The sequence below is a fragment of the Mesoplodon bidens genome (genome assembly GCF_964165515.1).
Source record: "Mesoplodon bidens genome assembly, chromosome: X".
In the NCBI taxonomy this organism is placed as follows: domain Eukaryota; kingdom Metazoa; phylum Chordata; class Mammalia; order Artiodactyla; family Ziphiidae; genus Mesoplodon; species Mesoplodon bidens.
Window position 1 is genome coordinate 113,748,036 of NC_138163.1, and position 19,719 is coordinate 113,767,754.

Here is a 19,719-nt window from a genome sequence, read left to right on the forward strand (position 1 = left end):
GACTCCATAATGCTTATAATGGTCATCTGTTATTTTTACTGGTCAGCATCCCTTCTGTTTACTGAGGTCCCAATACCCCAGTTTTCCTATGGTGAACCATCCCCCCTTTTCTACTCTCAATCCATTCATTCTGGATGATTTTGATTCAATTCTTGTCTCCAGGGGTGGGCATGTGACTCAGGCCTGGCCAATCAGAGCATCCCATTTCCTTGGCCACACTAATTACTTCCAGGATGGGCATGGACTAACCCAGTTTGAGATAGTGTTTGAACATTCGTTGGGATTGTTGAGAGTAAGACAAGTTCCTTTTTCCCTGGACTGTTGGGATTTGCCTATATAAGCCTTTAGCTGTTGGCGACCATCTTCACGATAATAAAGTATGCATGAGAATAAAGCTCAATGACAGGGGATAAAGCTGAAATATTTAAAGAGATGGAGTACCATTTTCATGGTTTGGGCCCCTAGAACTATTCATGTCTGAATTTACTCAGATATATGAACCTCTAGATATAATTTTTAGTTTGAATTGGGTTTCTCTTACTTGACAGTAAAAGTCTCTTCTAATGTAAATGCTTTGAGATGATATTTTATTTTACTAATTCCCAAGAGCAAGTAATATTTATAATATTAGCACAAATATTCATGGGACATATTAGTTAATGAGAAATTAACATTCTGTGTGTATATGAACATGAAGACCTTTTGTAGTTAACTACCACAAGAGGTCAGAGATCCACAGGTTAGGAACCATTTTAATCTAAATTATGGAGGTCATGTAGATACAGATTAAGGCCACATTCATACAACTAAAATGTAGAGTAGAAGATGATTATCGTGGAAATCTAGTGGGGCTTAATAAGCTAATCAACACTGCATTTTCTCTCTCAGTAAGCAGAGTCTCAAAGTAAAATATGGCTCGCATCTAAAAGTTATGCAGCACAGTTAGATGATGTTTTATAGTGATTGAAGATATTCAAGGGGATGTACCACAATTTTATTTTAGCAGATAGAATATTGAGAACTTCAATAACGCTACAAGGTATTATCCAGTAAAATAAAATAAGTTCATTCTCAATGTTGACTTAGAATCATGAGAATATATACATAGTTATAGCTATTTTTTCAAGCATCAATTTATTAATTTGTAAATTTGTCAAGCTAACCTACTGCTTTCCAGGTGCCTCTAAACACATTATTTCACTTAATTCTAACAGTAATTCTGTAAGGAAGTAAAGTAGACATTATTGAGACTTTGTTGAGTTTTATGATGGGTGATGCATGAGCACACATACATGTACGTATTTTAAGTAACACCATAAGGTGAATATTATTACCATATTACTATTTTATACATAAGAAAATTAAGGCTCAAAAGGAAAATAAGATGTTCTAGTTCATGTGTTTAATACAAAGCAAATCTTGAATTAATACAATTTTTTCAGGACTCAAGACCCTCTCTATTTTTGACCTTGTTTTCTACTTCTAATAGACCTAAGTAGGGTGTATATGTCTGAAGCAGAATGAATGAGTGTAGCTTTATTTGATTGATGAGTGATGAGGACTGGCACATCTGAATTTCTTGCCTCCATATTGTCTTGGATACTGAAAACAATCATCTTTATGTGATTCTACTGCACCTCAATGGATCCAATGAAAACTTTCTTTCCTTCCTCTTTCTTCCCTCCTTTCCTCCTCCCTTCCTCCCTTCCTTCCCTTCTTATTCTTGTTCTTCATTTTTCATCCTCCTCTTCTTCCTTCTCCTCCCCCTCCTCCTGCTTCAGCCCCTTCTTCTCTTCCTGTGGTAGTGATTTGGTGGAGGGCAAATCTTGCTTTGCTAACTTGCCAAATTTTTAGTTTATTCCTTAGTCTGACAAAAGTGACTTTTTAAAAAAGCTCATTTTAAACACTGCATTTTGGAAACCCTACTGAATTATGCCACTGGATATACTGATCTATAAGGGTTAGTGGCAGGGTGAAAGACTAGAATAGTTCTGAAAAGCTTGAAGAAAAAGATGTAGCAATTCTAGGTAACAAATAAAGAAAAAGCCATGGAAGTCAGCGGAAATGAGGAGGTCTGATATAGGGAAATAAACCACAAGGTCTGCTCCTTCTATCTTGCCCTAGGTTCTAAGACCAGCCATTTCAGTACCACTGTATTCTGCTAGTAACCTGAAATACTCATTCTTCTTTACCTCATTCCAGATAGGTCTTGTTCCTCAGTGAGGTCCTGATTTCATTCCAGATGATTCTCATTCATAGGGTGGGTGACAATATCCAGCCTGTGATAAACTCTATTGTCTAGAGTTTCTGCTCACAAACAAGAAGAAATCACAAAACTGAATGGGTCTACTGAAGTTCATGCCACTGCTCTTGACTGCAATTTCCAAGATGATTGTTCCATCAGGGCCTCATATTCAACATACTGTAATCCTGATCTAATTATCTCTCCTTTTTCATATGTCCTACTTTCTTGGCTTCTAATTTGTATTAATGCCACATCATTTTCCCAGTCACACAGACTGCACTGCTAATTCCTATTTGCCTGTACCCATTTAGTCTTCTTACCCCAGCACTTATGAAACCCTGGACATGATGCCTTTCTTTTTAAAAGACTTTATTTTTTAAAGATCAGTCTTAGGTTTACAACGAGGTTGAGAGGAAGGTAATGAGATTGCTCATATATCCCCTGACCTCACACATTTATAGTCTCTCCCATTATCGATATCACTCACCAAAATGGTACTTTTTTTCTTTTTTTTTTCTTTTTTACCAAGGACAAACCTACACTGATATATCATAATCACCTAAAGTGTATAGTTTACCTTAGAGTTCACTCTTGGTGTTGTACATTCTATGGGTGGAAACTTAGATTACTGAGTTCAGATCCTTCTTCTTTTCTAATATATGCATTCAATGCTATGAATATCCCCCTAAGCACTGTTTTCATTACATTCTACAATTTTGATAAGTCGTTTTTCATTTTCATTTAGTTGAAATATTTTGAAATGTCTCTTGAGATTTCTTCTTTGACCCATGTATTATTTAGAAGTGGGTTGCTTAATCTCCACATATTTTAGGATTTTCCAGTTATCTTTTGTTATTGATTTCTAGTTTAATTTCACTGTGGTCTGAAAGCAGACATTGATGATTTCTATTCTTTTAAATTTGTTAAGATGCGTTTTATGGCCCAGAATATGGTCTGTCTTGGTGAATGGTCCATGTGAGCTTGAGGAAAAATATGAATTCTGCTGTTGTTGGATGAAGCAGTCTTAGATGTCAATCATATCCAGTTGATTGATGGCTTTATTGAGTTCAACCATATACATCTTTACCGATTTTTCTGCCTGCTAGATTTGTTCATTTCTGAGAGAGGGGTATCAAAGTCTCCAACTATGGTAATGGATTCATCTATTTCTCCTTGCAGTTCTATCAGTTTTTGCCTCATGTAGTTTGACACTCTGTTGTTAGGCACATTAAGAATTGTTATGTCAAATCGTACCAATGTTTTCTTAGGTCAGTCTCCCAAGGCAATAGAAATAAAAGCAAACATAAACAAATGGGATCTAATCAAACTTACAAACTTTTGCAACCCAAAGGAAACCATAAACAAAACAAAAAGACAACCTACAGACTGGGAGAAAATATTTGCCAATGATGCGACCAGTAAGGGCTTAATTTCCAAGGTATACAAACAACTCAACAACAAAAAAATAAACAACCCAATTGAAAAATGGGCAGAAGACCTAAATAGACATTTCTCCAAAGAAGACATACAGATGGCTAACAGACACATGAAAAGATGCTCAACATCGCTAATTATTAGAGAAATGCAAATCAAAACTACAATGAGGTACCACCTCACACTGGTCAGGATGGCCATCATTAAAAAGTCTACAAATAACAAATGCTGGAGAGGGGTGGAGAAAAGGGAACACTCCTACACTGTTGGTGGAACTGTAAGTTGGTGCAGCCACTATGGAAAACAGTATGGTGGTTCCTCAGAAAACTAAAAAGAGAGTTGCCATATGATCCAGCCATCCCACTCCTGGGCATATACCCCAAAAAAACTATAATTAGAAAAGATATATGGACCCCTATTTTCATAGCAGCACTATTTACAATAGCCAAGACATGGGAACAACCTAAATGTCCATCAACAAGTGAATGGATAAAGAAAATGTGGTACGTACACACGCACGCACGCACGCACACACACACACACACACACGATGGAATATTACTTAGCCATAAAAAGGAATGAAATAGTGCCATTTGCAGTAACATGGATAAACCTAGAGATTATCATACTAAGCAAAGTAAGTCAGAAAGAGAAAGACAAATACCATATGATATCACTTGTATGTGAAATCTAAAACATGACACAAATCAACATATCTACGAAACAAAAACAGACTTACAGATATAGAGAACAGACTTGTGGTTGCCAAGGGCAAAGAGGGGTAGGGGAGGGAAGGATTGGGAGTTTGGGATTAACAGAGGCCAACTATTATATAGATAGGATGGATAAACAACAAGGTCCTATTGTATAGAACAGGGAACTATATTCAATATCCTGTGACAAACCATAATGGAAAAGAATTTGAAAAATAATATATATATATGTATAACTGAGTCACTTTGCTGTACAGAAGAAATTAACACAACACTGTAAATCAAGTATACTTCAATAAAATTAAAAAAAAGAAGTTATGTCTTCTTACAGAATTGACTTCTTTATCATTATGTAATGCCTTTATTTCTGATAGCTTTCCTTACTGTGAAGTCAGCTCTGTCAGAAATTAACATAGCTATTCATGCTTTCTTTTTTTTTTTTGTGGTACGCGAGCCTCTCACTGTTGTGGCCTCTCCCATTGCGGAGCACAGGCTCCGGACGCGCAGGCTCAGTGGCCACGGCTCACGGGCCCAGCTGCTCCGTGGCATGTGGGAACCTCCCGGACTGGGGCACGAACCCGTGTCCCCTGCAACGGCAGGTGGACTCTCAACCACTGTGCCACCAGGGAAGCCCCTCCTGCTTTCTTTTGATTAGTGTTAGCATGGTATATTTTCCTCCATCCATTTAGGTTTTTCATTTTTATTTATTTTTTTGTTTGTTTTGGTTTTCTGACATTCTTATTTGTTTGTTTGTTTTTAAAATTTTTGGCCTCGCCGCACAGCTTGGGGGATCTTAGTTCCCCAACCAGGGCTTGAACCCACACCCTCAGCAGTGAAAGCACAGAGTCCTAATCACTGGACCACCAGGGAATTCCCCATTTGGGTTTTTTTGTTTGTTTTGTGTAAAAATTTTTTAATTGAAAATTTTATTGGTTTATAACATTATATAAGTTTCATGTGTGTATTTTGACTTCTGTATAGCATACACTACAGCGTACTCACCACCAAAAGTTTATAGTTTCCATCCATCACCATGCTGTTGACCCCCTTTACTCATTTAATCTGCATGTATCTTTATATTTAAAGTGAGTTTCTTGTAGACAACATATACGTCTCTGTCCTTAAAGTGGTGCATTTATATCCATTGACTTTCAAAGTAATTACTGACATAGTTGGACTAATACCTACCAGATTAATTACTGTTTTCTACTTGTTGCTTCTGTTCTTATTTCTGTCTTCTTTTTCTTCCTTTTGTGGTTTTAATTGAGTATTTTATATGATTCACTTTTCTCTCCTCTCTTAGCATATCAGTTATACTTCTTTTTAAAACATTTTTAGTGGTTGCCCTACAGTGTGCAGCATATGTTTTCAACTAATCCAAGTCCATTTTCAAATAACACTATACTACTTCAAGGGTAGTGTTAGTACTTTATAATAACAAATTAATTCTAATTCCTCCCTTCTGTCCCTTGTATCATTGCTCTCATTTATTTCATATATGCATATATATGTTGCTATATAGGTATTATTTTGAACAAACTATTATCTGTTGGAGCAATTAAGAATAAGAAAAGAAAGTTTTGGGCTTCCCTGGTGGCACAGTGGTTAAGAATCCGCCTGCCAAGGCAGGGGACACAGGTTCGATTCCTGGCCCAGGAAGATCCCACATGCCATGGAGCAACTAAGCCCGTGTGTCACAACTACTGAACCTGTGCTCTAGAGCCCATGCTCTGCAACAAGAGAAGCCACGACAATGAGAAGTCTGCGCACTGCAAAAAAGAGTAGCCCCCGCTCGCGTCAACTAGAGAAAGCCCATGTGCAGCAACGAAGACCCAACACAGCCAAAAATAAAAACAAACAAATAAATAAATATTTTTTAAAAAGAAAGTTTTTAATTTTACCTTCACTTATTCCTTCTTTAATGCTTTTTCTTTCTTTATGTAGATCTGAGTTTCTGACCTGCATTATTTTCCTTCTCTCTAAAAAACTCTTTTAAAAACATTTTTTGCAAGGCAGGTCTACTGGCAACACATTCTCTCAAGTTTTGTTTGTCTAAGAAAATCTATTTCTACCTAATTTTTAGAGGATAATTTGGCAGGACACAGAACTCTAGGTTTTTTTTTTTTTTCTCTTAATGCTTTAAATGTTTTACACCACTCTCTTCTTGTGTGCATGGCTTCTGAGGAGAAGTTGGATGTAATTCTTACCTTTGTTCCTCTATAGGTAAGTTATTTTTTCCCTCTGGCTTCTTTCATGTCTTTATCTCTGATATTCTGTAGTTTGAAGATGATATACCCAGGTGTAGTTTTTTTGCATTTATTCTGCTTGGTGTTCTCTGAGCTTCCTGGATCTGTGGTTTGGTGTTTGACATTAATTTGGGAAAAATCTCAGTTAATATTGTTTCACATATTTCTTCTGTTCCTTTCTCTCTTTCTTCTCCTTCTGGCATTATGTGTATGTTAGACCTTTGGTAGTTGTCCCACAGACCTTGGATGGGAAAGCATTCTATGGTTCTATGACTAGGTCTCAGTCTTTTAGTGAGCTTGTGCCTCTGGACTGTGAACTTCAAAGATGTTTCTCACTTTTTTCTCTCCCCTTAGGTGGGACAGGAGTGGGCTGGAGTTGGGTATTTCCCTTCTCCCATGTGGAAGGCTACAGCCAGCTGGAGTTGGGTATTTCCCTCCCCCACATCAGTTAGGCTCTGGTTAACTAGTTTCTTTCTACTGAAGGAAGGGCTTGTTAAGAAGAATGATTGCTCTGGCATATTTCAAAATGATTTCTTTCCCCCTTCCTCTGCCAGAAGCAGGGTAAGGGAGGGGATTTTTCTCAATATTTACTGTGTTAACCTGGTCTAAATCCTGGAGGTAAATCTCATAATATTGTGGTGGCCCTCTTATGATTTGGTTTCTCTGGAGTTTTAACTCTCAGAGTTGCCCACTGAGGCTCCATCAATTCATCAATTACAGGTCAGGTTTTTTTTTCTACCCTGGCACCAGTTCTCATGGTGGTTTCCACTTGTGAGTCTCTGCTCCAATAAGCTGTGACTTCATGCATTCACTGGTCTGTCTGTTCAATCTTTTTTTTTTTTTTTTTTTTTTTTTTGCGGTATGCGGGCCTCTCACTGTTGTGGCCTCTCCCGTTGCGGAGCACAGGCTCCGGACGCGCAGGCTCAGCGGCCATGGCCCACGGGCCCAGCCGCTCCGCGGCATATGGGATCCTCCCGGACCGGGGCACGAACCCGTATCCCCTGCATCGGCAGGCGGACTCTCAACCACCGCGCCACCAGGGAGGCCCTGTCTGTTCAATCTTGAGGGCAGGGATTTGCCCTGTGTCCTCTTCTCTCTTATGAATCCAAGAGTAGTCATTTATATTTTAGTCTGCTCAGCTTTTCTCTTATTCTTAGGATGAAGTAGTGACTTCAAAGCTCCTTACACGTAGAACTTGATACTGGAAGTCATTATGTCTCTTTATATCTCTTGAATTTGGACCCTCCTTTCCATTCCCCTTGCTGATGCCCTGAAGTTTCGTTACTAGGCTATTATAATAGCCATCTTGTTCCTGTCGATCTGAAGTCTCTCTCTCCTCTATTACAGCCTCACATCACTTCCAAATTAATCTAAAATGCAACTGACATCATGTAATTTCCTCACTTTGAAGTGTTCTCATTAATTATCTTGTACAAATCCACATTCTTCATCCTGACACTCAAGTTCACCCATTATTTTTTCTACACTTAGCTTTTCAGACTTTCTCCCACTGCTCTCTCTTCATTCCTAGGGGAACCGGACTCTTTGCCCCTTCTTGAAGACCCTTGGTCCTATGTTTATTCCATTTGCTGTGACTAGAATGCCCTCACATTCCCAGTCCTGGTTAGTTGTTTTTTCTTTTTAATAAATTTATTTATCTTTGGCTGCGTTGGGTCTTTGTTGCTGCGTGCAGGCTTTCTTCTAGTTGCAGCAAGCGGGGGCTACTCTTCGTTGCGATGCTCGCGCTTCTCATTGTCGTGGCTTCTCCTGTTGCAGTGCACGGGCTCTAGGCATACAGGCTTCAGTAGTTGTGGCACGCGGGCTTCAGTAGTTGTGGCTCGCAGGCTCTAGAGCACAGGCTCAGTAGTTGTGGCGCACGGGCTTAGTTGCTCCGCAGCATGTGGGATCTTCCCAGGCCAGGGATCAAACCCGTGTCCCTTGCACAGGCAGGTGGATTCTTAACCACTGTGCCACCAGGGAAGCTCAGTCCTGGTTAGTTCTGAAGTTACCCCTCCTTTCCCTGAGCATTGCTGGCACTTTTGAAAACTAAGATAAGTATCTTATTTTGTACATTTATATTATTTGTGTACATCTCATTGTCCCTGCTAGATTCGGAGTTCTCTGAGGAAAGGGGTTATTTATATGTGTAATCCTTACATTTAGTATATGCTTTTTTGAATGAAAAGTGATTAAATCTTAGGTTTGGATTATTTCTCTTTTGGTGACTGGAAAATTAGAGAATAGTTGTATGTGTTCATTTTGACCTCTGTTTTGAACCTCTTTCTAAACACTAACTTAATTTAGGATCGTAGGTAGTTAATGAATAGGGAAACATCTTTCTTTGTTCTTTGTGCTATTACGGCATTGTTGAGAGCTGTTTTTAAAGCATGGAGATAGAAGGCAGAGTTCTCTAATATTTTAAAATTTAGATGGATACAGTATAAATCATTTCTGGAGGTGACACAGTACCCCACTGTAGTACTGTACCTGAGAGGGCTGTTAGATGAAAGGAATATTTTCTAAACTCAAACTGACACGGGAACAGTTAAGTCTGATTTGTGAGCTACTGAAGTGTCATCTTTTATTCTTCTTAAAGACCTTAAAAACTTGAAGGTGAGAACAAAGAGAAGGAAAGAAATGGGGGTCTCATTTATTTTTCTTGATGTAGAAATTGATGTTCATCAAAATCTTCTCTTGAACAACTTGCAATGATACAACTGATGGGTCGTAAAAATGTTCACTGGGTTTTGACATATTGGGTCACATTTTAATTTTATTTCTAGTGGATTTGGGGATTCAGCTCTCTTTCTGTGCATGGAAGTGTGCCCCACTACTTAACAGTGGTGGTATTAATGACCACTCACTTGTACCATGATCTGCCATAATTTCCCAGGTCTTTTTCCCAGTTATTTTATTCTGAGTGTATGAATCTAATCCCACATTTTGTTTATTCATTAAAAAATATTTTTCTCCACTAAGGGACCAGGAGGGGGAAAAGCTCAATTCATAAGCTCTTCTGAGAATTGAAACATATTCCCACTTCTGATGGAACTGAAGAGTGCTCCGAACTGTAGAAAATGAAAATGGGGAAAACCCTGGAGAATATGACAAAATATTTATTATGCTTTTTTATTGTAACCATGTGATGGAGGTCATTGGTATTTTCTTACCATTTCAGAGATACGTACCACAAAGTCAGAACTCTACCGAGCACAGAGTAGCACTGAGAGACTATTTGATGGATACATGAATGAAGAAACAGGAAAAGTAGATACTAAAAAAAACACAAATGACTTTCTTGTCTTGTCCCTAGTAGCTGCTTCACTAGTCCTGAAAAAGGAGTTCTTGGCTTCTTTCTTAGTTAGAGGGAACATCTGTCAGCATGACAACTATCATAATGGATCTTAGGAACTGGAAAATTTTAGCTTTCTCATATATGTGAACAAGTGGTTGTCTTTTATATACCTCTTGTTTGAGCACTGAGTTTTCATTATTTCTACCTCCTGCGGTCACCTGGAAGAAATCCCTCCTCTGTGCACAAACTCCACATTTTATTTGGTCTTTTTAAATAGCTGTTGACTGATTGATTGAAAGAACCTCTTAATTAGTTTGGGCACCTTTTGTCCCTGCCTGAGTGTTTTTCTGAGAAAGCTGATCGAATCACGCCTTTCTCCAGCTTTAAGTCTCCAATGGCTTTCCAAGGCCCACCTTAGCTACAGAACCTCTCCTGACCTGTCCTTTTCCCTCCCCCGACAGCCAGACACAAGATCATTCCTTCCCTGCTTACTTTCATACCACTCTCTTTATACTTCAAAGATAGTACTTATTACACAGTAATATAGTCATTTACTGTATTACTTAGACTTTCTTTCTCACTTAGACTTTGAGCATGTTGAGGGCAGAGGGAATGTCCTATTTATCTTTGCCTTTCCAGCACCTAACATGTTAAAAAAAAAAGGCGATAATTAAATTTGCTGAATTGAGTTAAACAAATATACTGGAAGCTCCCAGTGAAGTCCTGAGGAATTTTGTAGGAAACATTAAATTCTTTTCATGTTTTTGTTTTTGTTTTTGTTTTTGTTTTGCGGTACTCGGGCCTCTCACTGTTGTGGCCTCTCCCATTGCGGAGCACAGGCTCCGGACGTGCAGGCCCAGAGGCCATGGCCTACGGGCCCAGCCATTCCGCAGCACGCAGGATCCTCTCGGACCGGGGCACGAACCCGTGTCCCCTGCATCGGCAGGCGGACTCTCAACCACTGCACCACCAGGGAAGCCCTCTTTTCATGTTTTATGAATCTGTACCTTTTCAGCAACCACTTGTCACTTGGTAGTGTATTCTTAGTCCAAATAATCCTATAGCCATTCAATGAGTTCTGCATCTTTTGACTCTTCGTGAAGCATAATTACTTACTGCATGATAGACTTTAGAAGATGTAACGCAACTATGAGATAACCCTCATCTATGCCCATTTTGTCCTATTTCTCCTCTCCAGCAACTAGAAAAAAAACATGAAACAAATAATTCTGAGGCTGTTCTTCCTTTGGCAATTCATTCCAAAAATATATTGTTTGAAGTGCATGTTCTGAGCTCAGGATCAATCAGAATTTTAGCAAATCCCACGATAAGAGTAGAATCCGAAGGAAGCCCACTTACTTGGGTTTTCCCCACAGAAGGAGAGGGAAGTGAACTTCCCAAGGGCTCTGTGTTCAGAGAAAATAATCTCTACGTGGTACTCCTGGAGCTCGCTTAGTGAAAAAGTGTTTCTCAGACAAGACTTGAGTCTGTTTTGAATTCACCTCACCTTTCCACTTTCATCTCCCTTTTTTTCCCTGCTCACTTTTTTTCAGAGCTTATCCTGACCCCCTGCACCATGCCCCTTGGACATATAAGTCTCACTTATAATATATAAGTAATATAAGTAATATAAGTAATATAAGTAATATAATATAAGTAATATAAGCTCTTACTCCATCTGCATGTACTATCTACAGGCCACCCCCTAAACCCTAGTAAAGCTAAGGTATTAATGGACTGATGGATTATTTACCTCAAGAGATTTTACACTTTTAAAAGGGCTCCTGAACATGAAAATGTCCTAGATCAAAGGGAAAGAAAATTTCATATGCATCTCAGATCACATCATAGAGGCCCTGGGACCAAGATAGCTTTTTGCTTTCACAGAGGTTGTGGGAGACTCAGTGTGATTTGAAAGATGAGAGGATCACATGGTAGCTCTATTTTTAGTTTTTTAAGGAACCTCCATACTGTTCTCCATAGTGGCTGTACCAATTGACATTCCCACCAACAGTGTAGGAGGGTTTCCTTTTCTCCACACTCTCTCTAGCATTTGTTATTTGTAGACTTTTTGATGATGGCGATTCTGACCAGTGTGACGTGATACCTCATTGTAGTTTTGATTTGCATTTCTCTAATAATTAGTGATGGTGAGCATCTTTTCATGTGCTTTTTGGTCATCTGTCTTCTTTGGAGAAATGTCTATTTAGATCTTCTTCCTATTTTTTGATTGGGTTGTTTTTGTGATATTGAGCTGCAAAAATAGAGTTACCATATGATTCAACAATCCCACTCCTGGGCATATACCCAGAGAAAACCATAATTCAAAAAGGTACATGTACCCCAATGTTCATTGTAGCACTATTTACAGTAGCCAGGACATGGAAGCAACCTAAATGTCTATCGACAGATGAATGGATAAAGAAGATGTAGTATGTATATACAATGGAATATTACTCAGCCATAAAAGAGAATGAAATAATGCCATTTGCAGCAAGGTGGATGGATCTAGAGATTATCATACTAAGTGAAGTAAGTCAGACAGAGAAAGACAAATATCACATATCACTCATATATGGAATCTAATTTTTAAAAAACTCATATAAATGACCTTGTCTACAGAACAGAAACAGACTCATAGATTTTGAAAACAAACTTATGGTTACCAAAGGGGAAACGTGGGGGGGGAGGGATAAACCAGGAGCTTGGGATTAACATACACACACTACTATATATAAGGTAGATAACCAACAAGGACCTACTGTATAGCACAGAGAACTCTACTCAATATTCTGTCATAACCTAAATGAGAAAAGAATCTGAAAAAGAATATATATATGTGTATGTATAAGTGAATCACTTTGCTGTATACCTGAAACTAACACAACATTATAAAGCAACTATACTCCAATACGATAAAATTAAAAAGATGAGAGGATCTACCACACATTCCTGACATGAGAGTTTATGTTATAGGTTTTCAAACTGTGTTCCTCAGTACTTGGGGATTTTGTGGAAGATCTTCAGAGGTCACCAAGGTGATATGAGGGGGAGACCAAGAGGACAAGTGGGTTTGTCTCTTTCCTGCCCGCCCACATGAACTAATAATAGTTGACTATTAAAAAGTATATTATGTTATTTGACAAATTAATAGGATAATAGTACCACTATCATCTTTTAATAAATTGGGTTTTAAATTAAGTTTATTTAAAGATAAAAGAGTTTTATTGCCAAAAACTTTTTTGGCAACTGCTATTTAAGCTCACACGCCCTGTGCCCAGGAATCCCCAATTAAAATGTAGATGTCTTTAAGCAAAAACCCATTCAGCTGTCACTGTTTCAGGGGCGTTAGTTATCAGAGAGCTAAGCCTTGAAATGCAGTGGGTAGGGTTTACAGAGAGTGGGCTACAGGGATGAAACATTTTGTTATGGAGACCGGAGAAATAGATAAGACAGGCATGAAAGTGGGGATGATTAGAAGTCAGATTAAGGAGTGTCAAAGACAAACTTGCCTGCTTCATGAGTTCACATATGATGGGCCCGGCCAATGATGCCAGACGTCAGGTTTTCAGAACTTAGAGATATATCACCTGTGTCTTGTTTAATTAATCACATTTGATATTCTTTCAGCACCACTGAGTGTATCAGAATGATAGCTCATTCCTTATCTCACTACAAACACATACAACTCACATTACTTTTGAAAGATTATACCACTATGGGAGCCTACTGACATAGCAGGTGAAATATGTTGAATTCTTTTGTGTTTTTTTTGACAAAACAATACCCTTTTTATTTTTAAATTATTATCATTTTTTTATTTTTGGCTGCTTTGGGTCTTTGTTGCAGTGTGTGGGCTTCTCATTGCGGTGGCTTCTCTTGTTGTAGAGCATGGGCTCTGGGTGCGGGGGCTTCAGCAGTTGTGGCTCATGGGCTCTAGAGCGCAGGCTCAGTAGTTGTGGCGCACGGGCTTAGTTGCTCTGCGGCAGGTGGGATCTTCCCGGACCAGGGATCGAACCTGTGTCCCCTGCATTGGCAGGTGGATTATTAACCACTGTGACACCGGGGAAGGCCCTTTTTTATTTTTAAAACTCTGGTGAAATAGGTTTCCATCTGACATCCCATTTTTAAAAAAATTAAATATGTTGAATTCTTGTTTCCAATTTTTCACTCTTTCCTGTATCCACACTCTTTGCCATGTAACTTTCCATGTCCTTGCAATGAAACAGGGATATACTGCCATGCTCCTTAACTCTGAGCTTGGCCACATGAAATGGTTTGATCAGTGGGATGGGGGTGGAAACAACTCTGTACCAGTTTCAAGTTTAGGCCTCATGAGACCTCGTGTGTTTCACTTACCCTTTGCACTTCTGTCATCTTCATGAGAAGTCTGTGGTCCAGCTAGTCTGTTGATCCAAGGAGGTTGAGAGACGTGTGGAGCAGATCCGGATCCAACCCGCAGCTTGGAACCACGTTGTTAAGCCCAAATAAGATCATCTGAGCCACCCCAGCTAATGTAGACACATGAGAAATAATGTTTAGAGTTGCATGCCATTGAGATATTGTGATTGCTTATTATACAACAATAGCTGGCTGATGCCACAGGTAAGATCTTGAGTTTTTCAGTCAGACAGATCAGAATTTGGGCAACCTCCCTAAAGATTCTCAGCCCTATAACGTATGTAATCATAACTATATAACAGTATTATAGGCATTAAATAAAATAGTATATGTAAAATATGAGGCAGAATGTCTCACTATTAATATGATTATATTTAAAGATACAAGGATACTTTGGGACTCAGAAATGCAATGAAGCAGGAGACATGCATTTATTTCAAGATGGGGATTAGATGTTAGAACATATGGTGGTTTTAAAAAAAGGCATTTATTCTAAAACTTAGGGCAGATAAATCCTTTTTTCTTTAGTTTAATGACTGTTAAACTTCACAAATTTACTACTTGGGGAGGTGAAAAATAGGCTTGAAATAGTTTTCTTTTAAAGGGAAATAAAAACATGACTTTACCGGCATCACTTGGTGTATAAAGTGCTATCAGTCACATGCCCTACTTAGCACATTTGATTTGTTTGCGACCAAGAGTTCAGGTGAATACATTTGAGATTTATTTTGTAATTTTCAACATGCCAATATAAAACAGCTTTTTTTTGCCTCTCCATTGCCATCAGGTCGGAATAAATTGACTCTTGATGCAAAGCTGTAGCCAGGGGTTGAAATTTACCTGTGATTAATGGTCCAAGGGTTGACTAGCTGCAACTCCCCTGTTCTTGTATATCACATCCTGGACTGGGAGCTGTTTTGTGTAAAATATTGAGATTCTCACTGGTCTTTCTGTCCCTCACATGCCCTTGAAAGTGAAGAAAAATACTTGATTAAATTCATTGTTAAAAAAGAACAAAAGACAACTGGTAATGAATAAATATGTTTGTAAAATAAATGTCTAATTCTTGGGTCAAGTAAACAATCGTAATATGTTACTTCCTAACCAATTAGCAAGTCAATTTGTTCAGCCAGCTTTTAGCACCCAGGTGAAGTTTTCTTGCAGGGAGTTAGAACGGATACAAAATCCCTCGAGTAGAGGTCCTCTCCTTCCTTCTGAGGCAGTTCCCCTTGTTGAACTTCTGTTCTCACAAAGAGAAAGCCCCCGGGGGAATGGCAGCACGGCTGCAAGCAGCTGTGAAAGGCTTTATGGTTGCAATAAAACCAAAATGTGCTACACTTGTCTTTGCTTTTTTTTCATTTTGGTGCTTTGTTAATAAAACTAGTAAAAATGCTCAGGACTCATTTTTTTTTCCCTTTGAAACATGCACGTGTGTATGCAGCATGGGTATATCACTGTATTCGTTTGGATGCTTCCAGAACCTATCCCTGAGACAATGATTTGGGTGCATGTAGTTTATTGGATGGTGACCCCAGGAGGCTTGGTGAGGGAGTTAGGAAAAGAAAATAAAAGGAACATTCATGAGCAAGTTACTTCTGTGGGAAACTGGAGTTCAATCCTGCTGGGACCCCCTGAGAAACCATGCAGAACACAACTAAGAATTGTCTCACTGACAATTTAGAAAGCCAAGGTATTTATTCCTTTGTGCCCTGCCCTCTTGATTGAAAGTGGCTCATGGAGGTGTTAACTTCTAGGCATTTCCAGCCTGCAGGCAGGACTCATCTCTGCAGAAAGAAATAGATCTCAGGCAGAGAGAAGGCATGTACTGTCTAACTATCCACCCAAGTTGCAGGTGACTGCTGGGGTCAGCAGAAGGAACGTGAGTGAAATTGCCAAAAGCATCCACTACAGGCACTAAAGGGGAACACCTGTTTCCTCTATTTTTATTTAAAGTTGAAAAGAAAGAAATCAAAGTTTCTCATGTTACATGAATTTCAAATGTAAAATATTTTTGTTTTAAACAATGAGTTTAAAAGAAGGAAATATGTGCATTGTCCTGGTATACTTCCACAAGGCTTTTAAATTTTCTAAATTAAACTCTTTTGTCCCTATTGGTATGGGAAACAAGAGTTATAAGGCAGAAACCCGGAATTCTTTCTCACAGCCAAAAGTCAAATGAGAAAAGTTCATTTAATCTTCAAGAACAAAGATAAAGGTTTGTTTTTTATTTGGGTTTTTTTCCCCCTCCCATTCAACTTAGCTTCCCTGCCTTAACTCTTCCTAATTTTAGGGATTTTGTTGCTAATTCTTACCACAAGATGTCACTGTTTTACCAGTCTAATATCGAAATACTTGCTCTGTAATCATTTAAAACTATCTACTTTGCTGATGTTTCAATAGCTTATTTAAACACATCCACTGAAACTGTCAACATTTTTCTGGTAGACAAAATTAGAAAATTTCAATTGAGTAAAGATCAAATTACAAATGATCTGGTCATCTCCCATAGAATCTAGAACCTTCCAGGGATTTTGAAATAATTACACCACCACCACCACCCCCCGCCCCCACAATACACATTGGGCAGATACAATTATCATGGTTAAATAAGATATTTTGCTTTTTCATTATTTGCTTCATCCTGAGCTTTTAAGATTTATGAAGCTATCTTTTAATTCAATACTTCTCAAATATTACAAAATACAACCCCAGATGATGTGTTTCTGGAAAATTCCTTTAGAATTTCGATTTAGCTAGCAAAAGGGAAACTCTTATGAAATCTGGATGGGGAGCATATCACATGTTCACTACAAAGAAGCTTCATAAAATTATTAAACCTCCAGGCAGAGGCTGGACTCCACAACTGTGCAATGACTTCATGAATGGGGGTAACTCTTAGGTTTAGAGTCCATCTCCAGGGAGTTTTCATGCAGCACCCATTCTTGATAACTGTTTTATAACTATATTTCTCCTACTTATAGGGACAAAGGAGTTTAATTTGGTGTATAAAAACCCCCTTGTGGGCCTCCCTGGTGGCGCAGTGGTTGAGAGTCCGCCTGCCGATGCAGGGGATACGGGTTCGTGCCCCGGTCTGGGAGGATCCCATATGCCGCGGAGCGGCTGGGCCCGTGAGCCATGGCCGCTGGGCCTGCGCATCCGGAGCCTGTGCTCCGCAACGGGAGAGGCCACAACAGTGAGAGGCCCGCATACCGCAAAAAATAAAAAAATAAAAAAAAAAAAAAAAAAAAAAAAAAACCCCCTTGTGGAAAAAGTCTAGGGCCTTGCAAACATTTGATTCAATCACCTCATTGTTTAGAATACTGTCCTTCAAAATGAATGTAACATAGGATACCAATTTGCTTCTTTTTCTTTATAAAAAGAGGGAAAATCTTTTAGTATAAGACATAGTAAAATGTGCCTTGGTGGTTCCTATGAGCCAGTATGATAAAGAATGATCTGTGGGCATTAAGCCATGCCTATATGGCACACTTCTGTCATTCCCTAGCTGTGTACATTTGCCTAGTTATTTTTTTAACCTCTCTTCATGTCTTATTTTCTTCATCTGATAAGTGTGTGTATGTGTGTCTGTGTTAGTAATAATCCTTCCATAGTAGTGTTGAAATTGGAAATTTTATTAATATCCTATTGCTGTAGTCATAAATTACCATAAATGTAGAGGCTTCAACCAACACAAATTTACTCTCTTACAGTTCTGGAGACCAGAAGTCCAAAATCAGTTTCACTGGGCTACCTAAGGTCAAGGTGTTGGCAGGCCTGGTTCTTTCTGGAGGTTCTAGGAGAGAATCTGTTCCTTGTCTCTTTCAGCTTCTAGAGTGTGCCAGAATTTACTGCCTTCTCTGGTTCATGGATTCTTTATCTTCGCGCAGCATAGCATCTTCAAATCTCTCTCTGGTTGAATCGTCACATTTCCTTTTCTCTTATAAGGACTCTTCTGATATCACTGGATCCACCCAGATAATCCAGGATAATCTCCCCATCTCAAGATCCTAAATTTAATCAAATCTGCAAAACTCCCTTTGCCATATATAAGTAGCATTCACAGGTTCCAATGATGAGGATGAGGGAGCCATTATTCAGCCGACAACAGAAATGTATGTAAAGGTCCCACCACTGACTAGGTGCTTAATAAATAGAACGATGTTTATTATCATTGGATGTGAAATGTTAATTTAGCAGTGTGGTGCTCTGTCAGTGAATGACTCTGATAAAATGACATTTTTCACATTCTGGGTATAGTGAAAGGACAGAGGCATTTACTTTTCAGTATCTACTCAAGCAAGAGGTTGATTTATAAGAAAAGTAAAGCCATTTAAGTCAGTCTTCAAATACAGTGTATAGAATAAGTTGTGTATTTCCTCCATTGAATTGAATCATTTTCATTTTGTCTTTGCTATTACAATAAAAGGAAGTCAGCATATTTTTACAGATCAACATCTAACTTACTGGTCAGCAAAAATACTGTGTCTTTATGTGGCCTTTTTAAAGGTACTTTCTCTTGTTCTTCAAATCAGGCTGAAAAAAAAGCTATGCAGGGCATTGGGTGTCTGTGACATGATTTCATAAGGAACCATCATTTGTGAATCTATGGAGGAAAAATAAGATAAAGACATAACGTTTTAATCTCATTATTTTCATTTCATATTTGTCATATCTTGTTGACATTTTCTGTGTTATCTAATCTTGAACATACTTGAAGCTATTATTTAAAAAAATAAAGGACATCTTGTCAGCACTCCAACTTATGTGGAATAATTATATTGAAGAGAGTATCATTTGAATACTTCAGTTTTGTACTGAGTTTAAATTACACGTGTTGTCAATATGCAATTAATTGAAGTAGAGACACCTGCAAACTAATGTCATCAATTCAAGTGTGTAAGCAGAATGTACACTTACGTGAAGTGGCCTGTCTTCCTGCATTCACATATTATATATTTAAGATGGCAGAAGAATTAAACACTGCTCAATTAAGAACAAGACACTTAATGGATTGGAGCCTTTGGGAGACATAGGCAATAAAATTTATTGCAGGTGGATAAGCATGGCATATTCTTGCATCTCGTGAATGCCCACTGCCATGTGAATTTGCCATCCACGCACTTTTCATTAACTGTGTTTAATAATAACTAGTTGTCAAACTCCCTAGGCCACTGGTTTTTCATATAGAATTCAGATAAAATGGGATTCAGTGAAGACCCGTGAATCCCCCAAAACTGTGTAAGAAATTTTGTGTGTGTGTGTGTGCACTTTTTTTGTGTGGTGTGGTTGAATGTACCAATGGATAGCCAATACCCTTTCTCCCCTTATTCTTGTATAAATACAGATTTTATTCTATCAGGAAGGTGCTTGGCCAAATAGTGCATG